The sequence below is a fragment of the Centrocercus urophasianus genome, unplaced genomic scaffold, assembly GCF_019232065.1.
Source record: "Centrocercus urophasianus isolate 14NV4802_14NV808 unplaced genomic scaffold, USGS_Curo_1.0 seq_9, whole genome shotgun sequence".
NCBI classification, from domain to species: Eukaryota; Metazoa; Chordata; class Aves; order Galliformes; family Phasianidae; genus Centrocercus; species Centrocercus urophasianus.
Window position 1 is genome coordinate 21,510,219 of NW_024885532.1, and position 26,386 is coordinate 21,536,604.

General features: G+C 41.6%; 1 protein-coding gene across 1 annotated transcript in view; it reads right to left on the reverse strand.

Annotated features, from left to right (window-relative positions):
* Positions 1-26,386, reverse strand: part of ENOX1 (ecto-NOX disulfide-thiol exchanger 1) — a 366,915-nt gene that overhangs the window by 247,795 nt on the left and 92,734 nt on the right. The window contains exon 3 of the mRNA XM_042838792.1: positions 6,953-7,030. The gene's annotated coding sequence lies outside the window, so the exon portion shown is untranslated. The remainder of the gene's footprint in view (positions 1-6,952; positions 7,031-26,386) is intronic.

The window sequence follows — 26,386 nt, forward strand, 5'->3', positions numbered from 1 at the left end:
TAAGAGTGGGTGCAAAGAAGAAGGGAATAATAGAAATAAACCAAGCCTGTTCACTGAAGATGGGACAGAAATAACTTGCAGGTTAAGAAATTCAAAAAACAATTTTTGAATGGCAGGAAAAATTAGGCCTTGAAATGAATTGCCCAGCTTCGTAGAAACACAGAATCACAGAATTGCCTGGGTTGAAAAGGATTACGATGATCATCTCGTTTCAACCCCCTGCTATGTGCAGGGTCGCCAACCAGCAGACCAGGCTGCCCAGAGCCACATCCAGCCTGGCCTTGAATGCCTCCAGGGATGGGGCATCCACAGCCTCCTTGGGCAACCTGTTCCAGTGTGTCACCACCCTCTGAGTGAAAAACTTCCTCCTAATACCTAACCTAAATCTCTCCTATCTCAGTTTAAAACCGTTCCCCTTTATCCCATGTACTTGGAGGTGAATGGGATCTATTAGTGGAAGGTGTGAGAAAAGAGTCAGCTCTGCTAGGAATAATGTCAGTATAGCTGACATAGCTGGAAGGTCCTCAAGCTACTTGCTGATTTTCTACAGTTTGAGGCAAAACATTGTGGCCAGTTACTTGGAGAATACTTGTTTTGAATTCTAGGCTATTTGGGGCAATAGTATGCATTATTATTTTCTTGGTTAATTTTTAATAATGTTCTGAAAGTTCAAATATCTTGGTATGACCCAAGATATTTTTCTGTCATTTAGTTCCATTTTAGCAAACTGCCTGGTCATGCTTTCCTCTCATTCAAGTAAAGCCTCTTGAACACAATATTCAGTGGTCTTTTTGTTTTTGAAGTGTGGTATTAATAACATTAAGCAGGACCACATTATTTCCTTAGCAATAATTGGATCTACTATTGGATCATTTCTTCTACAGACTCAACCAACCCATATTAACGTCGACATGGATTCCTTTCAGTTTTGTTTCTTGTTTTTCCCTTATGGCAGCTAATAATCAGTGTCTCTGTATTTCTCTTTTTCTAATGCAATAGCTGATCCGAGAAATCCAAGCACATCTGGAGCCATGTCTTAGAAGTCTCAGTCCCAAAGACTTATATACTACCCTTTAAACTGAAAAAGTAAGCTGAAACTTTCTTATCAAATTCAGGGCTTTGCCTTACTGTTATTTATAATATTGATTGAACTTTGCTGGGTTTTGAGTTCTAAAGATAAACAAAGGTTGCTCCTGAACTAAGCTGATGTCAGAGTTTTTCTGAAGCTGGCAGTAAGGATGAGAATAATCATCAGAGGTAGCCTCTGAAGGTAATACCACTGCAAATACATTAATTCTGGAACCAAACTCACCACCATTTTCTCTTATGAAAACAAATACAAAAAAAAAAAAATCTCTTAATGTTTACTGTTTGAACAGTTTACTGTCTGTTCCCTTTCCACACATTTTTGGCTAAAAAGTAAAAGGAAAAATACATAAACCTGTGGTGGAAAAAAGATTTTTTTCTTCCTGTTCATTCTGGCTGGCACTCAGCCACCTAAATACTCTGTTTATTTTCTCTTTCTTTTACTTTCTTCCTTCCCCCTTCCCTTCCCTTCCCTTCCCTTCCCTTCCCTTCCCTTCCCTTCCCTTCTTTTTAATGTGACAAACTGTAAGTTTCAGTGTCATTTCTGGAGAGTTGGGCAGTAGCAGGGACAGTGGATTTCTCCTTCTCTCAACTGGAGAAGATGTTTTAACATTTTTTCAGAAGGGAAATCAATTCATATCTTTCTGTCTATGGCAACAGGTTCCTGCTGGAGCTGGAGTTTATGACTTTTATCTTGCTGTGACACCTGCTTTGGTCAAGGGGATTACTGATTACTCCTCCTGGAAGGTGTCAATATTGATGATGTTTGGCTGAGCAGCTGTCCTCCCCCTTCTATTATTATTATTCAAGACACATGATTGATTCTTCTGAGGACACTAGTGATAGAAAACTTAGCAGTTCTTTGCTGTCTTTCCTTTGAAGGGACCTGAATGAACAATCATTGTTTCTGAAATGTGCTACAGCCACAATTTCACCTCATCCATTGTTCACATATCTCTGTGCAGCCAGAATGTGGGCAATGAAAAGGTGCAAGATGTGTAGTTATCCATATGTTGAGAGCTATCAGTTCCACTCTTATTGTCTCTCAAACAATGTTATTCATTACCTACTATCATACTTGAGAAGAATTTAAAGGATAAAAGAGAGAGAAGACATTGGCAGGGATTCCACCTAGGTTGAGGTAAGATAAGGATGGGAGCCACTTTAATTTAGGGTACATTTCCACCATTAGTTATCAATCTCCTAAACTTTGGACTTATTTTACATAATTTTTATGCATTTGACAGTCATACCAAGGATTTCCAGGTTCTTAGCACTTGCACTTGAATTAAGAAGTCACAGCACACAAAGGGATGCAGATACACAGGAAGAAGAAAGAAATCCTTCAGAAGTTTTAAAATTGGTATCTGCAGGTTTTACAATTGCTTATTCTGAAAAACAAATAAATAAATAAACATATCAGCTCCAAGATGGAGGCATTCTTTCTTTCAATACTCAACAGACAGCTATAAAGAAAGTTACATTCAGCTTTCCCCTTTCTTCACAAGAAATAAGACACCAAATGGCTTAATCTGGAACAAAGGAAGCATAACCTGGATTTTAGGAATACCCCCCAAAGGTTGTGTAGTTCTGGAGGAGACTATAAAAAGAGTAACTGAAATATTCACGCTGGAAGATGTTTAGGGGTTTTGTTCTTTTTGTTGTTCATTTTTGTTTGTTTTGGTGGTGGTGGTGTTTGTTTTAAGCATGTATCAGGTAAACATCTCTCACAGATGATTTAGACATCTTGATTGCAACACAAGCAAATGAGCCAGATGATTTTCAGTGTCCCCAGGGCACTCTCAACTGCTGGCACGAAAGATCACCCTTTATTTTATGGCATACCACACGAGTTAAGATAGGCGAAGATCATTAACTAATTGCCACTTTGAAACGTAAGATGATGGGCAATGAGGTGAGACAGGTAAAGAACCTTTCTCCTGATCCAAGTCTACAGACACTTAGGGCAGTTTGCAGGAGCCTCTCAACCATTTCCCTGTTCTCCTGGGAAGTAGCTGTGATTAAACAACAGGGTGGTGTTTCAGGATGCCACTGGGCTGTTCCTCAGACAGAAGAAGCACTCGCTGCCATTCCCATGAACTGCTTGGAAACAACTTAAAATCATGGGAAGGTCTCTCTGTTCTCTTGGTTGTTCATTTTCCATGCATGCATACTTATCCCATTGTCCTGCAGAAGCCCTGCTAGGGTCACAGCTCTCATTCAGGTCAGCAAATTGTCATTTTATTTTTTCTAACCATCATGTGCCCCTTGTCCTGATATGGGTAATAAAAGAGAAGAGTTGCACGGTCACTCTGAACCATCATTCAAATTTTAAAAAGTGCATATATGCATTTTAGTCAGTTTGTACATACATCCCATTATTTGGATGCATTAACTTTTACAATCTCACCATCCTGTTTTCTCTTCTAATGAAATGCAACTGTCCCTCCATGACAGATCAGTGAGATTTACTTTCCCCATTCTCCCATTTCATTCTGCCACATTTTCTCTGAGCATCTAGCTTATAGATTTTCTCCAGTTAACAGACTACTTGTTTTCCATCTGTTCAATAATTCAGATGTATACATCAAATGCACATATGGCACATTTACAGGTAGCAGCATCCCCTTCCTTTCTCCCAGGTAATTTGCACATAAGGTGCACAGAGAAAACAGATGCCTGTTTGCCCCCTCAGACTGCTGGTCTGCGCCTTGACCTACCACGTTCCTCTCCACTCACCTCCATGCAGACACCACTTTGAGCATCCAGTCCATCACTTCCAGCTTGGGGAGGGAGAGCTGAGCCCTCACAGGGCCCACAGGTATCAGGTCCTGGTCCCTCCAGCATAGCTGAGAGGCAGGCAGGAATACCTAACACAGCCAGCAGCAGCAGGGCTCTCCATCTATGCATGCAGCACTGGTTGGAGATCAAATGAATGGCTGCCATGCTTACACACTCTCATAGAGAACTGCTCTCCTTAGGCTCTTCCCCTCCTTTCTCCCTACCTCCCACCATGACTTTGGACAGCTTAGTGTTTTCATAATTGTTAAAATACCCTCAAGAAGCAGCAGTACAACAGATAGGTGCTCCCTGCACTCACACCCCTCCAAGAGCCAGCCCTGGCTGACCACAGGGCCAGCAGGCCACAACACGAAGAGAACAGAGGAGCTGATCCAGAAGATGAGGATTTTTTCCATCCCACACCACAGCCCATTGCCTAACACTGCCTTTTGTTTTCTTCTGCTTACTGTACAACCAATACACCCATTTCCTCCTAAAAGTGTCAAGTGCAGACCTAAGAGTCACTGGAAGAGGTGCATCATTTAGGGAACCAACAGGAAAATTTAAGAAACTCCAGCAATAAATGAATAAAATTCCAGTAAAGTAAGGATAAACAACAAAGGCAGAAGGGAAAAGGAAGTTTCTCTAGAGAATGTATAAGGGATCATAAGCAGGAAATAAAAGAAAGTTTAAGAAAACAAGAACCATACAGGAAGATACTTATAAGAAAAAAATATATACAAAATTTGCAGTGGAAGTCAGGGGAAAAATGGAAAAAGCTGACCTGGATTAAAGAAATTATTTGGCTAGACCAGTATCCTGTTTTGCTTCAATGTCAATACCAGATGCTACAGAGAAGTATCACAATAGGTACGTACGCAGCTGCAGAAGCAGCTTCTCTCAGACCCCAGGCAGAGTGCAGGTGAGTTCAGCCTTCATCCAGACAACTGCTGTATAATTGCTCTTTAACTACGCAATATGAAAAATGCATCTGCGATAGCATTCTTACTGATATAAATATCTATTTCTTGCAGAGGTTAAATGTAACACCTTTTGATAGTGCCTCGGAGCAGTACTTGCCAGTGAGAAATTACACATGGTTTTTCTTTCTCATAAGAAATGTCTTTCCTGTTAATTTGTTTTCCTTTGTATTATAATAAAGCTATAGCACAGTAGTATTCCAACTATTTCATGCCACATGGTAATATATATCTAATTGCACATACATCAAATTAATATCGTATTTGTGTTAAACGATGCAATGCTAATTTGTATGTATATCTCAAAGCCATTATTTTTCAGGAATCAGACTTGTGAAAGAGAAAGCTTCTAAAAGGTGTTTTAGATAAACAACTTGCCTAAACTTTATTGCAGAGCAGCTGTTGGCTGCATTTGTATCAAATTCATTAGGCCCAACCATGCTTTACTTCAGCAAACTTAGCTGCAGCTCTTGGAAGCCTTTGGTGAGCTGTGATTCAAACAGCTCTCACAGACAAGCCTGGAAAGGAAGATTTTATAAGGCTGCCTCTGCTGTTCATAAAGGATTTACAATCCAAATGCCAACACATGCAACAAGTTTTCTCCCTTTATCCTGAGCACATTTCAGTGTTCACAATTTTTTTTTCCTTCTGCCCCCAAAGAAAAACAGAAATTTTGCCCAGAGGGACAACATCATTAAAGAAAAGAACAGTGCATTCGTAGAGCTTTAGAAGGACACAGATCATTCAACAGTTGTGAAATTACTCTGAGAAGCTACTTATTTTTGAGCACAGAGCTTTCACTCAACACAGGCCTGAGGCATCCCGATCAGATCTGTATCTGCAGCATCTCAACTAGCACGATCTAGGACTATTGCTCATTACAGAAGCTGTAGTCATGTGTAAGGTTTACATCTAGGCTCAAACAGTCTCCAAGGCATTTTGAAGCTGGGGTCATATTAAAAGGCACTACCAACTCATAATAATGCCCGAGAATAAACTGAAGGTAGTTTTGGATACCTCTGTTACCCTAAAACTACCTGGTTTGGGTTTTATTCCTTACTTTCCCTACAGAACTCATACAGACTAATGGAATGCTAAGTGACTGCACAGAGGCAACAAGAAAAGCAATTATACCCACAGTGCTGTCAGGCAAATAAGAGAACAAAACAGAGCATATTCAAACACGAACATTTTTGAAAACCATTATTTAGGGCCAGACACAGCTCTCACAAGCCCTCATTGTGCTCTGATCACAGGGTATGACTATGTAGATGTAGAAGTTGATTCTCACTGATTTCTCTGACAAAATGTCTATAAAAACACTGTTCTGCGCTACCTTCAAAAGCAGTAAAAAATCAGATTTTTCTCTATAACATACCTACAAGGAAAAAAACATATTGAAATGCAGGGGAGTGTATTCCATCCTCTAAATCATTGTGATTGTAGGCCACTGTGCATCGAAGCACTATTGTTCTGGCTGACAAGGACACAGCATTAGCTACAGGCTCCTCAACACTCCCTGCCATGCTGACACTATAGGAATCAAGCCATTGCTATTATGTCCTTCCTACTGTTTCTTAAGTATCAACTCTTTTTTTAATATATTTTCTTAAACTTCCCATGAACCTGAGCTCCTCCTGACCCCAAAGCCCCAGCTATGCTGCTGATCTTAGCTGACTGTGCCTCCAGAAACATCCCCAGCAATAGCTGATGGACAGCCACTCACACACCGTTCAACCTGGGTGGGAGGCATCAACTGCAGGGCTTTGCAGAGTATAGCAGTTCCAGCACACACTGAAAGATACAGTGGTGATGTGAAAATGACTTACAGGCTCAATTCCTTTCTGCAGTTCAACACTATAAGCTGTAATAGTTCACTTCAAAGGAAAGATGAATGGGTTGCTCTGCATTTATATAACGGTAACAGAATAGAGTTATGTCCTAAACACTTTGCAAAGAAACCAAAATCATTCTCTGCAACACTTGCTCCAGATTAAAATTAGATTTTCATTTGACTTGCAAGCATTCAAGATGAAAAAAAAGATAAGAAAACAGCACAGGAATCCACATGCTGAAATAGTCAGAATGCAGCAGAGGTTACAGACCTGTACAACAGAGGGTAACTTCTCAGTAGCCCCATCACTGTATTTCCAAAGGAACGTTACAAATTCTCATGGCCAATCCTGCAAGAAGTGGAAAGAACCATTAAACCTAGAGAGTTTTGAAAGGAGAAAAAAACAAGACCAGCTGTCTCCTTGGATACACAATGCTAAAAGCCAGTGTAGAATTGGTTTAGAGGATGTTAAACATTTTAAACTACGGAAGCAGCAAGATCTTAACATTTATTTAAATACAACAAAGCCAAAGTTAAATAAAATACAAAATGCTAAGTTCTTTTAAAAGACACGTTATTGAAAACAGTGCTGATAAAAAAGCAATGAATGTATGGGACTGGATTGAAAAGAAAAAAAAAAAAAAAGAGAATACTACACCAATTTATATTCCCTTTGAACTGTCTGTAATACAGACCTTAAAGTGCATTTTCAAACATAACATATCAAAGAAGCAGACATTTATTTCTAGCCATGGCACTTCTAGGCTTTTGGTAAACGAAACCAGAAATAGTCTAGTGGAACTGCGCTGTGCGATAAAGCATGTGCTGATGGATTCTGCACAACATCAGTAAACAATTGTTTTTTCCTTTAACCCAGGGATAGAATTTCAGCAGTAAACAAATGTCTTACATCTTGCATGAATTCTTCAACGGATTCGAGGCAAACCTGTCGTTTCACACCTCCTGCATTTGCTATTCAAAGTCAAAATACAAGTCAGATTCCCCAAGATCTATGAGTTGCTATGTTTTTGATTATGACAACTATGATACACAAGGATAAATCCAATACACCACAGCTTTCAGCTATAATCCCCCTGGAATCCACACCCGTTGTTATGAGGATAATTATCTGGGTATCCCCGAGGCCAGTTTTTGTAGTTTTCATATAAAAACCACCTCTTGCATAAGACATGAAATTTAAAATCATCCCCTTCACAGATATCATTGAGTCACTCCATCACCTCTGGGACAGATATAAATTATGCATTCTTTGATTCTCTTTAAAATTTTAGATGCACAGGGGGACTGAGAAGCATCTAAATGGTACTAAAAATGTAAGGCATTCAAGAAAGAAACAATCACTTGTATGGCATTAACTGCTACAGTGCTCCGAAGGCTCCCTGCCTGGTCAAGAAAAGCACATAAAGCACTGAAACATAGCAGCAGGCTTGCATGCTAATGGCTGCTAGTGACAAGGACTCATTGAATGTCACTGCTTCACATACTGCGTACTGTTCATTTTTCTTATCTGTGTGACCTCTCCTTTGAAATGACTGATGAAACTCCTATGAATTAGCATCTCTGCTTCCGGGCATTTGCCACCAAGAAGGCATTCAGTAACATCTCTACTAAAATGCAAAAATGAAGCAGGAAAAACAAATCATCATCTCAACAAAAAAAGTCACCATGTCTGTTAAAGGATACTTGGTCTACCCTGTGAAAGGAGTGCTTTGTCGAAGCTTTGTTAGGTTGGCTTTTACCTTGATGCCCTTTAAGAGCATTGGCTTGTCACAATACACGCATTCATACTGCACTGGCTAACATTTTCGTAATTGGTGTGAATAAAAGGAAATAGCTGTTACTGCTAGAAAAAAAAAAACAACGAAATATCTCTGTTCTAGTGCCCTGCTGCTATGATGACCTATTTCACACTAGCATCTGTTCTGTTCTGATGAACCACTCCAGATGTAAGCTGGCAAAGCAGCACTACAAGTATGTTGCCCAGACATCCACTGAGCGCTGCAGATGTTTGGTTCCACGCTTCACACTTAACGTGTGGCTGATTAATTTTTGCTTTATTATTTCAACTCCTAGGTCCACAGAATTTTCTATAAAGTTTGCAGAATCTGGATCCAATCTGCAATCAAAAGGAGCAGCTCCTTCTGCGTTAGCTTCGTTAATGTCAGGAATAACGAGCAAAAAGTGCTTTGTTTTGCATTCCAAAAGAAATGCAAACTTGAATAATCTATTATGCTTTTATATTATTTGCCTGAGGATTTAACACCACACTCATTTCAATTTCAAAATTACAGATGTTTGCAATATTCAGATGCACTGGTCTGACCAAAAATATTATGCCCAGGCTCTGCCTCAAGCCCTTGACCTGAATGAGGTAAGTGACAGGGATATGAATGACTTGAGCAGAAAACCAAACACAAAAGTAGTTTTATCGTGAAGTACAATATTTCTTCTGTCACTTAGCTATTTTTTTTCCTCTCAAAATTACAGGGTAGACTGCAAATCTTCAAGGCTAGCAGCCACTACGACAGACTAAGTGCCATTTAAGAGAATAATAATTTATGACACGCCTTGGTAGAATAGCAGAGGTCACACAGAAGACTCCCCAGGGAGGGAAGGATGACAAAGGTTACGGAGATGACTAAAGACTAGCCTACAGGAAGGGATTTTCTTGGAAGGAAGATGTTTTGTTGCACAGCTTCATCCTACCTAATGCACAGGCACCTCATCAAAGCAAACAACTCACATTTAAGGTAGCTGCAAGGCATCGCTTACAAAATATGCTTCTGAAGTTCATGGTTTAGCAGCTTGGCCATGCACCAGGGCCCACAGAGCTGGGTCTGCCCACAGGGCATGATATGATGTACAGCAACAGATTTGGAGACCCTGTCTCCCACAGTGGGTGGACTACATCTGAAGTATCTGCAAAGCTTTTGGAAGCTAGTCCCTAAACAGATCCCACTGCCAGGACATTCAGTGCCATTTTCAGATATTTTCCGGACCAACAGAGAGCATCATTTCTTTCAGCAGCAATTATAAGAGCTGCTGTAAGATAAGACCAAGCTGAGTGGACGCAACAGAGGGAAGGGACACCATCCAGAGAGACCTGGAAAGGCTCAAGAAGGCCCACATGGACCTAATGAGGTTCAACAAGGCCAAGTGGAAGACGTTGCACTGAGGTCAGGGCAATCCCCATACGAGTACAGATTGTTAGAAGAACTGAGAGCAGCCCTGTGGAGGGGGATTTGCGGATCCTGATGAATGACAAGATGGACACAGGTCAACAGGGTGCACTTGCCACTCAGAAGACCAACTGTAGTGTGTCAAAAGAGGGGTGCCCAGAAGGGAGAGGGAGGGGATTGACCCCTCTACTCTGCCATTGTGAGGCCTCATCTGGAGTACTGCATCCAGTTCCCAGCACAAGAAGTATGTGGAGCTGTTGGAGTGGGTCCAGATGAGAGTCATGAAAAAGATGAGAGGGTTGAAGCACATCTCCTGTGAAGAAAGGTTGAGGGAGCTGGGCTTCTTCAGCCTGGAGAAGGCTCCGGGGAGACCTGGCCTTCAAGTACTGGAAGGGAGCTTATAAATAGGAGAGACCGAATTTTACACTGTCTGATAGTAACAGGACAAGGGGGAATGGCTCTAAACTAAAAAAAAAAAGAAAAAGGAGAGATTTAGGTTAATTGTTATGAACAAATCTTCACTCAGAGGGCAGTGAGACACTGGTATAGGCTGCCCAGAGAGGCTTTAGATGCTCCATCTCTAGAGGAGTACATGGCCAGTACATGGGGCCCTGGGCAGCCTGATCTCTTGGGTGGTAACCCTATCCATAGAAGAGGGGTTGGAACAAGGTGATCTTTAAGGTGCCTTCCAATCTAAGCCATTCTATGCTTCTGTGTTTCTAAGAAGAGCCAGTGATACAGTGCTGATAGATTCTCACAGGCAGTTGTAAATTTGCACAGCAGCCATCAGTTTTTCAGTTTTGCAGCATTTTGGGCCACATTTTTCTTCCCTCAGCTCCTGTGTTCACCCCTTTCAACTGCAGCAAGTGTAGGGAAAAAAAAAAAACAAAAAACAAAAAACAAGACAAGGATGAAGACAAGCAGGAACAACTCTTCTTGGCACAGCTCCACTCTGTGCAGCATCATTTCTGGGCTCATAAAATAAGCATTAAGTGGTGGGAGAAGCTGGCGCTGCGAACCTGGGGGTAACCAGCAGTGTCTGCAGAACATCAGAGCAATAAAGAAAAGCTTAACCTGAAGCCAGCATGCAATACAAGACGACTCTTATCTCTTCAGAAATGTGTGGCCATAACCGTTTGGGAAACTGACAGCTCCCAGCTGCTCCCGATGAGTTTGGATAGTGCCTGCAGCCAGGTCAATGGCTGGCGCCTGCCGATGGGGCTCTGAAGGGTGCAGCTGTAAGAAGGGCCAGGCAGGAAGCAGTTATGGAACGCTTTGGGTATGAAGGATTGTGCCTTGTTTGCCGCTGGAGGACTGCAGAGCCCATCCTCCTGGTGTTCAGTTCTATGCTCACAAAGAAGATACTACCTGCCGAGGGCAGGGTAATCACCCAGGTAGAAATTCTCATTTTCATTCAGAAATTCTCATCTATTTCCTGTACAAAAATGGGGCAATTTGCTGAAGGGGACAAGCTGCGGACATTAGGAGTGTCTGCATTCTCTTGTTCTGGCAGGCTCTGCTCTATTAGCATGGCTGATGAAGCCTTTTGCTGGCTGTTCAGATCACAGAAAAATTTTACACTCTCATAAACACAGGCAAATGACAGCAGAGCATGCCTCTGGGAGACCTAAGGGCAGAAGGTACCTGGGAGGCGGGACACGGCTGAGCCAGCCCCACATTACAGCGGTGCTTTATTCCATGCATAACCTGCAGGAAAAAGGGGAGGAGAGTTCATTGCAACACTGTGCACACAATGAATAACCCATGAGATGCCCCCTCCCAGGTGACAAATCCACAGAGCACATTCTCCCGAGCCCTCTGAACCCAGCTGAAAAAGGCAAATGAGATTGTCAAGGCGTGCTTTGCTAACATGTGTTGTTGCTTCCCAGCACTAGGCCATGACGGGCTCTCCATGAGGGGTTTTTATACTCTCTGGTGTTGGTTTTGCGTGCTCCGTCTTCCTTTATTAATTTTAAACAGAATGGGGGGATGTAAATTCACCATTGGGGATATGTCAGTGTTTGCTCAACATGCTCTATATACCTTTATTAATTTTGTATTGAATGGTGGATGTGATTTCACTCTAGGGGAAAATCAGTGATAGACAAAGGCCATTCCCACTGCAGGGGAGCAGTGGGGAAGGGGAGATCATTTCTCTCTGGGTTTGTTTGAGAGATGTGTGTGCTTTCAAGGATTTCTGAAGCTGAGGGACTTTTGTTGTCATGAACAGGCAGTTTCAGTGCCATGACCTACTGGTCTGAAGAGGTTGATTATCTTAATGTACCATTTGTTATGCAAGTCTTACAGCTTGCAGTACATTTTACAAGCAACAGACGATGCCTTTTTATAATGCGGGAATAGTACACATGGGGGGAAATGAAAAAGCTTTCAAAACTTAGAACAAGACCCTTTATTTTAACAGAGCAAATGCATTTAAAAAGCTGCACCAACTACAAAAGGTTTGTTGTTTGACAAAGATTTGCAAGGTTTAGCATTGGACACAGTGCAAAAATTTCTTCGTCCTTCCCACCCCTCCAGAAAGACCACATTGGACTGGGAGATTCCCCACACTGCTATTCCTTAAGGACTTATGGAGGTATACTAAGAGCTGTTCACAGAAATCACAGAGTCGTAAGGGTTGGAAGGGACCTCTGGGGATCATCAGGTCCAACCCCCTGTTAAAGCAGGTTCTCTACAATAGGTTGCAAAAGAAATTCCCCAGACAGCTGTGATACGGAGGACACCTGAACAGAGAGCTAAAGATCTATTTTCCCGATCAGAAGATGACGCACTAAGATTTATACCAAAAATAAGGATGTGCTAGGATTTATATTGCTGAACAGTGCCTTACTGAAATTACTGCTCATAACAAACTTGAAACGGTGAACTGAATTAATTACTTGTTTGATCAAAACGTGTTATAGACTTGAGAACTGAATTATGGAGTAGCTGTTACTCACGGCACATGTTTTTGGGACTAGTCATTCTTTCCCTAATCTGGTGCAGCTGGCATGTGAACTTCTCACATGACTGTTGGCAGGGGGCAGAAAATATTTGCACTAGGGCCAGAGAAGCATGGTTCCCATACTGAGCACTAGAAAGAGCAGATCTGCTTCAGCTGAAAAATGAGTAAGGGAAACAGGAAAGCAAGGGGCTGAGGACTGCAGCTGGCTGCTATGGGCTTTATGGGTCAGTGCTGTTACACTTGCTAAATGCAGCTCGATTCTGAGCTAGTGCAAGGGAAAGAAGGAAGGGTGGGATTTGGAAACTGGCTCACATCCATCTAAGACAGTAACATGCAACTTGGGGAAAAAGTAATAAATACCAGGTACATGTCACAGAACACAGTGCTAACGGTCTGTAATGACGGCAAATGCAATGACACACACCAGCTGTGCTGCCAGCAACCTGGGGTTCCCAGAGACTGAAGGCAGGCACCAGGGAACAAGGGGACAAAAATGGGACCCACTGCACCCATAAAGGCAACAGGTCTTCATCTGTCCTTCATCTGTCAGCTGCATCCTAGAAAATTTGCAGGTTGGCATTTGGTGTGAGCTTCTGTCCAAGTCTGCTAAAAATGGAACACAAACTAAAGCTCCGGTTTCTGTCCTTGGCTGTCTTTAAGCCATCATCTTTCTCTTCTCTCTTTCAGCACCACCATGTATGAAACTGGAGAGGAATTTCATTCAGCCGTGTAGCTATCCAGAATATACACACTGGAAGACTGTGCTACCATTCAAGAAGATCTGGGCAGGCTGGGGAGTTGGGCAGGGAGCAGTCTGATGACATTTAACAAGAGAAAGTGTAGAGTCTTGTACCTGCAGAGGAATAACCGCATGCATCAGTACAGGTTAATGAATGACCTGCTGGAGAGGACCCCTGAGAAGAAGGACCTGGAGGTCCAGGTGGACAATAGGTTGACCATGAGCCAACAGTGTGCCCTTGTGGCCAAGAAGGCCAATGGTATCCTGAGATGCATTAAAAAGAGCGTGTCCAGCAGCTTAAGGGAGGTGTTTCTTCCCCATCAACTCTGCCCTGATGAGGTTACATTTATAATACTGTCTCTAGTTCTGGATTCACCAGGGATCTTCTAGAAGGAGTCCAGAGGAGTGCTACAAAGACGATAAAGGGCCTGGAGCATTTCCCATATGTGAAAAAGACTGAGTAACCTGGGTCTCCTCATCTTGGAGAAAAAAAGACTGAAGATAGGATCTCATTAATATTTATAAATATCTAAAGGGAGGTGGGAGGCAAATGGAAAACAAAAAACATTGACATGGATGAGGCCAGGTTCTTCTTGGTGGTGCTTCGCAATAGTCAAGGAGTAATGGCATAAAACTTGAACATAGTAAATCCTGTACAAACATTCAGAAGAACTTCTTTACAGTAAGGGTGACAAAGCAGTGAAACAAGCTGTCCAGAGAGTAGTGGAGTCTCCTTCTATGGAGATATACAAGACCCATCTGGATACCTACCTGTGTCATTACTGTAGGGTACCTGCTTTAGCAGGGGGTTTGGACTCAGTGATCTCTTGAGGTCCCTTCCAACCCCTGCAAGTCTGTGATTCTGAGATTCTTTCAAAATCCTATTTCTATGTATACTGGACCCCAGAGCTTCCCATCCAGACCTCCAGTGCTGTCCACAAAATCTACTCTCTCCCTGAGAATAAAGTTACTGTAGAATAAGGTAAATTAGAAGGGATCCCTGCTGCTCAAACAAGTTTCTCAGGGTCTTCTCCAGTTAAATTTTGAGTATGTCTGAAGGAACACCCCAGAGCCTCTCTGGACAATTTGTGTTAGTGGTTGATCATACCCATGGTGATTTTTTTTTTCCCCAACTACATGTAATCAAAATTTTATCTGTCCCAAACTGTATCTGTTGCTTCTTGTCCTATCACCATGCACCTTTGACAAGTTTGGTTCTGACTTCTCTGTCCTTTCCCATTACGTAGTTGTAGGCAGCAGCAAGATCCCCCAATGATTTTCTCTTCAACTGAACAGTCCCAGATCTTTCCAGTTCTTCTCAGCCATCCTCTGCTTCATCCTCCTGAGCATGTTGGTGGCCTTCTATGGGACTTGCTTCAGCATGTCCACAACTTTCTGGTTTTTGAGCAGCCAAAACAACACAGTATTTCAGATATCATCTCACAAGTGCTGAACAGAGGCAAATAATCACTTCCTAAATTATGTCCAGTTGAAAGCATCCAGTGCAGTGCAGTGCACAGAGCTAGAACAAGATGTCCTAGAAACATGTGCCCAAACATTAACTAAATATCCAGATTTTTGAAGTGTGTGAACTAGCACTGACACAAGGAGATGAGGGTCAGCCATGTGAGTCTAAAGTAGCAGCAGGCAGACAGGTATGACTGACCAGCTAATTGAGAGAAGAAAGGTAGGGAACACCATCATATTTCAGAGCACATAACCATCTGAATATTAGTATGAAGCACCTACAACCAAGCTTAAATTACTGCTGATCCTAACAGGAATAAAAACAGCAGTAATTTGCCCATTACAATATAATAAGGGACTGTATCATACAAACACAGATTTTTTTTTTAGTATCAGTGTACCCTGCCTAAATGATGTACAATACCAGCATAAACAGGTCATAAAATGAGACAAAAGTGATATAAACCAATTGACTTTAGAGCCACTTCTGTAACATACTATCAAAAAAATAAAGGACTGTGATCCAGTCAATGTTTGTTAAGAGATGACATATTTCTGTCTTCTATCCAGAGCAACAGTATGCTGCAAATAAAATCATCCATTGTTCTGCCATATTACATCTCCAATGCACAACGTTGCATCCTCCATATACCTGGTAATGAGACCACTAGGAACAGGAGGAAAGAATTTCTAAGAGGAAGCAGCAAATAAGCACACATGCTCATGAGAGGAAAAATAGTAATCCATCTACCACCCTTCTAAACAACTCTCTCAGCAAAAACCCATTTTAGTATTAAGACCATGAAGACAGTAACTCTAGAAAAAACAAAAGCCTGGACCAGAATGTTTTTATCAGGAGTCCAAGTGCTGGGTCTATTAAAAAAAAAAAAAGTAACTTTGCATTATCATTGCTTTTTTATGATGGGAAAAGCACCATAAAAATGAGTCAGCACCCAGAGCTGATCCTAAAGAGCAATGGAAAGCAAGCCTTGGTTTTATTCATTCTCTGTTACTGAAAGAAAAGAATGAGAAGAAATGGCAAAGGTTCTTGATCATTGCAGTGATTTGGGAATTTCTGCACATGAAATATAAATTCTGGTTAATTAAGATATTATTCAGATGAGTAACTCTCTGTCACAGATAATCCTCTGCCAACACAGATCTATTATATGGACAAGACTTCCAACAACTCCCCTCTGTGTCAGCAATATTCCCCATCACTTCCCTTTTCCTGGAAAAAAAAGGCAGTGAGTTATCAGAAGTTAATGAGTCAGTATAAGCTCACTCCTCTTTTTATTTTTTTGCTTTAACTTTATCCTCTCTTGCAAAAGGCTTATTCTGATTTCTTTTGATACTGGTTTCTTAAAGAGCTTTACTGATGATAAAGTCCTGCCACTGACCCAGCAAAATTAATGCACTGATGGTATCAGCATAATACTTCCAAGCATAGGAAAGTGGTCTCTCAGATAGAACTGCTTTTTCTCAAATCAAGGTCTGTTGCTACATTTATGTATATTCAAAATAATCTGATGGGACTGGGGCTACAACGTGGACTCTGTGGTCAGAGGAGCTAACTACAAATAATGTTGAGAACTCATGTCCTAAACCATTTAAAGTATAGAAAACCAAAGCCAGGATTTAAAAGCGCATTCTTTCTTTGGATTATGGGCAGGAGGAATGAGCAGTGCTCGTGAGGGCTCCCAGAGGCTATTTCTCAGTAAATAAACTGCTGGGATCAAGATTTGCTGAAGCTTCTTGATGGCCTTCACTTCTGCTCTCAGTTGTGTGTTAGGTAATTAGGCCTGGAGGGGACACCTGCACGTCTCGCTATGCCAGCATTCTCCTCCGATAAGTTCTGCATGAGATGAGAAGAGGCTTTCTGGCTATCCATCAGCAGGACTGAGCGAGGACACCTGAGGGATTCTGCCAGTTCACACTATCGCAGTAATGAGTGGGGAGATGGCCCTGGTGGAAGGAAGGGTCATTATTTTTCAGAACAGTTTCCCTACCCACATAACCTAGCCTGCACACTTCAATTTTAACAAGCTGTTCTGTAGGCAGAAATCAGTCTGACAAGGACTTTGAGAAACGAAAGTATAATTAGGATCCTAAAACATCTCCAGCTACATGTTGGCTGTGCCTTTGCAATGTTACCACTGATTTGGAGCCAGCAACTAGTGGCAAAAAAGCTTGAATAGAAATATATTTAAAAAAAAAAAAAGCAATCCTCCCCCCACACCTCAAATTCCAGTGTATGCGTAGAATCAAAGAATCACAAAATCATTAATGTTGGAACAGACCTCTAAGATCACGTAGTTCAAAAAATTTACCTACCACCAATATTGCCCATTAACCATGTCTGTCAGTGCCACATCTATGCATTTCTTCAACACCTCCAGGGACAGTGACCTCCCTGGACAGCCTGTTCCAGTGTCTGAACACTCTTCTGAATAATTTTTTCCAAGTACACAACCTGAATCTCCCCTGGCTCAACTTAAGGCCTTTCCCTCTCGTTCTATCAAATTTCAGGGTATATCTTCCAAGGGAGAATTTTAAAGGTATCTTTTCACATCTCCACAGCTTTGCATGTCCAAAGATTCTGCAAAACCAGCCTGTGTGCACTAAGCACCAAAAAGAAGCAAGAATTCTTGATTGGAATTAATCCTTGAAGCACTTGTTCTTGCTCATATAATATCATTGCAAATTGTTTGCACTCCAGAAACTACAGTCAAGCAAATTAAGGTCACGTTTTGAACAAAGCAGATTATTCCTGTGCCTGCAACTGACTTGTATGTGTATTTGTAATGGGCCCGTCAGTGAGACATTTTTGCCATGAGCTAATAATGAATATAATGATGGAATAATAGCAATGTTACATGCACAGACAGGCCTTCCATGGACTGAAGACTGTGCAAGTGCAAACAGAGGTCACCACTGGAGAATATGGAGACAAGGTCTCCTGTAGCCTTGTTGTAAGAGCCATATTTTCAAAGAATAGAAGCCATTTTTTGCAGCTGAACTGCTGTGGTTGCAAGTAAAGATCACAAAAACAAGACTTTTGTGAGACAATAAATGTTTCATAAGACATTTCCAAAAACAGTAGCTGTCTGCATGTACGGCAGCCTATAGTATGCTTTGCACCCCACAAATACAAACTAACAGAGAAGTGGGGCACTTCTCTGATCTACAAGTCCTATTTTTGTACATTTGCAAAGATAAATATCCAGATTTCTGCAAAAGTCATTTAAGCTAAAGGTTTGAAATTCCTCCTGTTTAGTTAAAAAAATAGGTGAATATCCAAGATTAATAAAAGCAAGAAGAAAATCTGTTTTGTTTTGTTTTCCTGGAATCTGCCACCTTTACAATCATCTTGTTAATAACACAAGCTTCCATCTGTCAGCAGCTCCACAGCATATATATGCAGTGCTTTAAATATAGAAGAGGATATAAAGTCCCTCAGAGAACCCACACTGCTCTGTTAAGGGCATATTTTGATGATGTTTCCTACAAGTTTCCAGTCGTGGCTGTGTCAGCAAGCTCTGGCACAAAAGACCAGACAGATGCATGTTGACTAGACTCTGTGTGAAGAGGAGTCAGGTTAAGGACAGCACTGGGGCCAGAACTATTGCTTCTGCACTGGAAATAAGGCTGTAATTTCTAAAGCATGTAATTTCTAATGCAGGATAATGTCCCTCAGGAAGACAAACAGAACAATAAAAAATAATGATAATTAGAAAAAAAAAGAAAAACAACCCACAGTCTTTAAACCTATTTTTTTCAAGGTAATAGAATCATTAAGGTTGGAAAAGACCAATAAGATCTTGTCCACACATCAACCCATCACCACCATGCCCACTAACCATGTCTCCTTGCAAGAAGATTTATACATAAGGCAGGAGAGAGGAAAAGGCTTCCAAATTCTTGCAGTGATTTTGAGGACACTATCACAGAATCTGTGCTTTAATGGCCAGATCCCAATTGCTTATATGCCTGTAAATTGGATTGCACAGTTCTGTTGCACTCACTTTCATGTTCAAGGATGTAAAGCAGTTACTTTACTCGTTGCATAAATTCTATTCAGGTAATCAGAGAGAAATGTTCTGTTCCAAATCCAAGAACCTGCAATAGTTGATACATATTTGTAGGAGATTTTGAAAAACTTTTATGACAAAACGTTCCTTGAAAATTTACAATTTTTAATTTTTTTCCCCCACTGAACAGCTCAGCGAAGTGTGTCCCAGACAGAGACCCATAAGGGACCAAAACACTGGTTATTTGTTCTCTTTTGCTCTTAACAAATGAAGCAAAATATAGTTAATACATTATGCATGTATTCAAGCATATTTTTATTTGGGCTGTTTTGGTTTGTTGTGCCTTGGGAACTTTCATTTTGTTTTGCTGTGGCTTGGGAACTCTGATTTTATTTTTTCTGGTTAATAATAAAATTGAAATATTAGGGCAGAACATCAACCAATCTACAAGGCAAGAGATTTTTCTAAGTTTCAATGAAACAGTCTCTCAGTCTCTTTTTCACTCCGTTATCTTATCAGCCACCAAACTGCTCTCAACAAGTTGACCTGTCAGAAAAGCAGAGCAGGCCAGTTGCCATTAGTCATTTCATTTCCTATAACGAAGATCTGTTTTTTTTCACCAGTGAATAAGATATACTGTTCCAGCAACATGCTATCGCATTCTACAGTTAAATTAAACAAGCAAAAGACAGTTCTCTGCCACAAGGAATTTAGTCCTGTTTCAGAAGTGAAATAGTGAGGGAGAGTGGCAAAGTGAAAGGGAGAAGGAAAGAGAAAGGAGGAGAACAAGGCTGATGAAACTGGATGTACACTGACTACATTCACAAAGCAGTGCTACTTTTGTATTTTGTTTTGGGAGGTTGTTTGTTTTTTTTTTTGGCAGTTAGCAGGAATTTGTGTTCTCCTGGCAGAATATGAGAAAGGTAAGAAGTATAGATAAAGGAAAGTGAGACCAAAGAGATGGGCTAGAAGGCAGCAGGTGATGGGCTCTGATGCTTCTAAGGGCTGCCAAGTGTCTCCCAGTTAAACCATTGAGTCATAGAAGCTCCTGTTTTCTCCTCTCTGCACTCTTTTCAGTTGCACTCTGTCATACAGTCGTACTCTTACTGAGAGGCATCCCTCATATACAGCTCACGTATCGGGGAATCACACTCTGGTATGCTTGAACTGAGCAGGAACTTTCCTGGCTCAGTGCCTGGGAATGAGCTGAAAAAGGCTGGGAAGATGGAAAGGAGAGCCTCGATAGGAATTCCCACTGGCAACCTGGCATTCCTTCTCTGATGAAGCTTCCCATGGTACGTCATGTAGTTCCTGACAGGTCTATAACCAATTCAAGAGGCTATTACAAACAACAGACTGAAACCCAAGCCTCTGAACTGCCTTTTTGGTGATGTTACTTGCTCTTGGGGATGATAATTCCCAGCGCATGGTTTGCAGATGCCACCAGCTGAGATCATGCTGGTCTGAAAGACAGCTGGCAGATCTGCTCTGGTTAACTCCAGCCTGCCCACCAGACTGCAGATCTTCCAATGGGCATTTCAAGTGTCCATCAAACACAGAGCAAAAACAAGCTGGAAAAAAAAAAAAAAAAAGACTAAATTTCTGAGGCCTAAGATAGGCCCTGAATCAAAGTTAACCTATAGATGAACCTCACAAACTCACAGTATATCTAATACGTGCACATATAAGATGCCGTTTATCCATATTTTGCCATGTCAGTGTATGTATTCTGATGTTTAACTACAGAAGCTCTGTTATAATGCTTACTGTCCACTAATAATGGTCAAATGATATCTTTTTTGATCACAAAAGAACTGATGATGGTAAGGTATTAGGGCAATCGGTGATGTACCTTTCTTAATCAGCATCACTAACCTCAGCTAGTAATGATTAGATGTATTTATCTTGCGTATTTTCTTTAATGTTGAGCTTATTTTTTAACTATAGGAACTGCTTTATTTTTTGTATTATTTTGAAATAGACAGTAAAATAAGCTTATCCCTTTTGTTGGTGAGAAGAGCATCTTTTCACAGCTTTAGTCCTAAACATTGCCAGTGACTTGTGCTTTTCAAGACTAAAAGCAGTAGCCATGTAAGCAGCAGCTTTGAAGCTGGTGTCAGTTCAGAGACATCACCTGGCTGTCCTATAATAGGTGCTGCCCAAACTCAGAACCAGGACTTGGCTGGAAACCTGGGGCAGCATCAGCCCTTTAAACTGCTGCATCACTGCTACAGCAAAGCATGGGACAAAGCTAGTTATAGCTAGGTTGCCAGTAGCTGATTTTGTCCTCTGTTATGCATCTATACTAGGCTGACTGCTGTTGCAAAAACAAATCTGTCCTGAAACAAACAAAGAGCCAGAAATCCAACTTATTTAAGAAACAAAAATTATATAGACAGCATTAGATTACTCACTTGGCCAAAAACCTGTGTCCATGTTTAGATGAGATAGTTTCTCACCCACCTCAGTCTCCCCTGTAACTCAAATTAAGCTTAGGCAAACAGCCAGCTTTTTTTCTCATTCCTTTCCTGCTGAACCCATACTGGCATCTGGATAGATTCCCTCTCCCCTTTGTCCTATCTGGGATTCATTGTGGTTCATCCTCCTATAGAGGATTTTGGAAGTCCAGCTGTACCAGCCTTTCCCTGGGCTGGCTGGACAGACAGACTCAGCACAACCCCTCCTAACTCCAACCAAGCTGCCCTGATCACAAGGTGTAATGCACCACTGGCTTAACCTGGGCCCTCAAAGTTCCTTAGTGGCATCCGTGTACCACTGCAAATTATATAATTAGCTCTGTCTCTTAATGAATTTAATGAGTCTGCGAATGGCATCCGGCCATAGTGACACATTTGAAAAGAAATGACTCACTACTTTCCTTGACTCTGCTGCTTGGGATGGACAAGTCCAAAGGTAAGCCCCCCCTTTTTGGCTTTGCCACTCTTCCAGTTCTTTCCTTAGTTATTCTCCTACTTTAGTGGACCAAAACTTAATTTGAACTTTCCAGGATATGCAATTGGGTGAAAAGAAAACCCTATTAAAGTGTGACATTCCACAAAACACTACTGTGGATTACACCTTAATCAATTTTAACATCATACCCTTGGTGCTTCAGTGTTCCCCTTTACAAGGAAATAAGTCAGCCATCACATGTTAATTCTCATAAAGCAAATGTAATACCCCTTTCTTACCACTTTTGTTGTAGTTGTTTGTTTTTCTTTCTGGTGTCCATATTCTTTAAATGGCATTCAGAAAAGCTTACAATTATTCCTGTTTGCCTTCCTTTATCACCATGCTAAGGCTTCACTCCACTGATACAGAGGTACTGTTTTTCCAGCTGGAAGCCAGACCAAGACACAGCAATAGAATCTGTGGCCAGATCCCACTGGACAGCCACAGACTTTCAAAGCTGTTGTGAGCATGAACTCATTTAAAAATTCATTTAAGAACCATTAAAATTAATTACAAAAAAGAGTAAGAAAGCTTACCTTACTAACAGCTTTACGGTCTGCACTGTATCTCATCTCTCAGCCTGGATCCCAGATGGTCAAAGAACTAAATTGGTATTTGAGTTTTAATTATTCTTGTTATTATATTGAAGATATGTCTGGAGACATATAATGAAGCTTCTTATGAATGGCCAGGAAGCAGGCACACATAAAGACCATCCAAAAGGCCTCATCACACCTTGTGTTCTGGGTCAGGTGGTTGAACTTCCCCATGCTGATCTGCTGCGATTAGGAGAGCTACAGGCAAACCACATGGCCGAAAGTTCCTTAATGGCATCTGTGTACCACTGCAAGTGATAAATTTGCTCTGTCTCTGAATGAATCTAATGTATTGGGGACTGGCACCCTGCCATAGTGGCACTGCTTGAGGTTGGAGAAGAAATGGGCCAGTTTCTTTGATTCTGCTGCAATACTTGGGCTGGACAAGTCCAAGTGGCCGAAAAACCCGTGCCCAGCCAACATCCATACATCATGCTCCCTATCAGAGCTGTGTCTGGGAATTTTGCTTGCAATGCTTTCCAGATACTCATAGAGGTTCTCAAACTGGCCAACAATGCCTCACATGAAGCTGATTATTGTGATAATTAGATGTGCTGGCCTGATTCTTAGTACTATTCCACTTTACTCAAATAGAGTGAGCTAAGTTTGGAAAGAGCATCCTGCAGACAGCACATGGGCTGAAGGACTTTGTCCTGGCACTCCTCTGCTCCCCAGTGCTCACCCCACAATCACCATAACTGCGTCACTGAGAGCTTAATGCATCAGGTCGGGGGTCCCAACCAGCTGCAGGATGCAGAAGGGCTGGCAGCATCAGCCACCCCAAGGACAGGAGAGCAGTTCAGGCTGTTAGACCAGGCAAGGAAAGCAAAGTGTCAGACAGACACCCACGTCAAAATCTTGTTTGGCTGGTGTTATCAGAGATTGATATTTCAGTTGCCTTTGCCATATTATTAATTCATGCCCTCTCCATGCATCATCGACTGACTTAGAGTTGCACAGAACCCAAACATATATTAAAAATACTACCACTGCATAAACAGCTCATTAAAATGGATTTAAAATGGGGCCTATAAAATGAAAATAAACAAATCTAAACCAAGGGTAGAATGCCCTTAAAATTAGAGATATATGTTTGGCTGAAGAAAACGAATGTGAGACAGCTTTCCCATTTCAGCCACGTGGATGTACCCACCCAACTGTATGTCCTGCTACAGCTGAAAGGCAGATCCAGTGTGATTCCTTTGTAGGCAAATAATAATCTCCTTAGCTCCAGAGACAACTGAAAATAAATGGAAGTTGAATATTTGATAATTTGGCTAGATTATTCCAAACAGACTCTATTTTCTCTAATTCCACAAAATAGATCCCTTTAAGGATATGCTTACACCCTCAGCAGTAGTACTGCGTTTCATCTGTCTATTATCTAAGCTGCAAAGTGTGAGACACATACAGCTCTGCTCCATGAGAAAGAAGTTTGCTGTTCTCCTGTAAGGTAGTGCCCACACTAAGAAGACTTCCTTCCAGAAACTGATATTCCTCAGTTATAGTCAGAGGATAATATATTACCAAAAACCTCCAAGACAGGGTTTTAGCCTTAGTGCTACTAAAGAGACAGGGTTTTACAGCAATATTCACCTCGCAATGCAAAAATGCAAAGCATTTTGAAGTGTTTAGGATGCCATAATAAAGCAAGGTGTTCCTCTGTCCACAATGAATGCAAATGGAGGATTTGATTTTCTACAGTGCTTTAAAGACATATTTGCAACCAGACTTACAGATCACAATTAACAGATAAGTGACCTAGCCAAAATGAAGATAGACGTTTAATGCAGCAAGTTCAGTATCACATTTAATGGTTTGGAAATCTTCCCTTCTATCTGGCAGCCAGGGTCAGCATCTGCCTATTCATCTTTTTCGAACAATAAACACATCAGTTGAAGGCATAATATTGTATTATTATGGAACTCACTACTGAAAGGTATGTGGCAACAATAAAAATGCAGAGTATTTACTGCTTAATATGCCTGAGATCCACCACTTTCCAGCTTAATGCATTATTACTGGGAACATTAGTTTCAATATCTAATTTCCTAGGGATGTGAAATGTTCAAACCCAAGTGGAAGAGAAAATGAACTAGTCCAAACCATCGCATTTTGAGCAGCATTTTTAAATAACAGTTTTTCCATTCTAATGTATCTAATGCACTGTATCTACAGTTCTGAAACAAACTCACTCATTTTGCCTTCTATTTTTTTTTATTCATTATCCCCTTTTGGAAAGGATGCATCACAAAAATCTCTTCTGTAGTGTTTTAGGAACTGAGCAATTTTCTGTTATTTTAATAACGCCACAAAGAGCGCTAAATTTCTCAGCATCTATGATACAAGGATTTACCAGTTGTTTCCTCCCAATGTTTTTTGAAACCTCCTTTTCCACTGGGACCCTTGGTAAACCACAGCACTTCCCACTGTAGGCTGAGACATCAAGCATAACAAAAGAGAAGGAGCAGTTATTTCCCAGCTCTATGGCTCCAGCATGATTCATGGGGGGAAATTTACTCCTGCTTCTAACCAGATGTCATGGCAGAAGAAGTGGACACACCCTCAGCAGATGGGCCCTCAACTGTCTTGATGTTGACAAAACACGTTTCCATTAAATTTTATGTCCAGAATGACCCACTTCCACTTCTCACACAATTGATGCCATGTCCCAGCAAAGGCTGTTCATCGTTTCCCTGAGCTGTTGTAAGCTTTACAGAATTGGAAAAAGCCTGCTAGGCCAGAGGGACCTTTGCAATTACATAACAGCTCAGCACTCTTCCCAGAAGAAATTCTTCCAACATTGCTACCATAAAAAGGGGGAGGCTTCACACTTTTATCCTACTTTTGGCCTGAACTATCCACAGCAAATAACAGGAGTATTTTTTATACTCAGCACTGTCACTAGGAAATACACTGCACAACAAGCAAAGCATAACAAGCTTTTTTTTCAGAAAATATCATAGAATCATAGAATCACCAAGGTTGGAAAAGACCTAAAAGATCATCCAGTCCAACCGTTCGCCTATTCCCAATAGCTCCCACTAAACCATGTCCCTCAACACAACATCCAGTCTTTCCTTGAACACCCCCAGGGTCGGTGACTCCACCACCTCCCTGGGCAGCTCATTCAGTGCCTGACCACTCTTTCAGAGAAGTAGTTCCTAACGTCCAGCCTAAATCTCCCCTGGCGCAGCTTGAAGCCATTCCCTATAGTCCTATCACCAGTTACACGAGAGAAGAAGCCGACCCCCAGCTCACTACAACCTCCCTTCAGGAAGTCATAGAGAGCAATGAGGTCTCCCCTGAGCCTCCTCTTCTCCAGGCTGAACATTCCCAGCTCCTTCAGCCTCTCCTCATCAGCCCTGTGTTCCAGACCCCTCACCAGCTTTGTTGCCCTCCTTTGAACACGTTCCAGGGCCTCAATGTCTTTCTTGCAGTGAGGGGCCCAAAACTGGACACAGTACTCAAGGTGCGGCCTCACCAGTGCTGAGTACAGGGGAACAATCACCTCTCTGCTCCTGCTTGCAACACTGTTTCTGATGCAAGCCAGGATGCCACTGGCCTTCTTGGCCACCTGGGCACACTGTCGGCTCATATTCAGCCGAGCATCAATCAATACCCCCAGGTCCATTTCCTCTATGCAGTCCTCCAGCCACTCTGCCCCAAGCCTGTAGCGTCGCCTGGGGTTGTTGTGGCCGAAGTGCAGGACCCGGCATTCGGCCTTGTTGAAACTCATCCCATTGGCTTCAGCC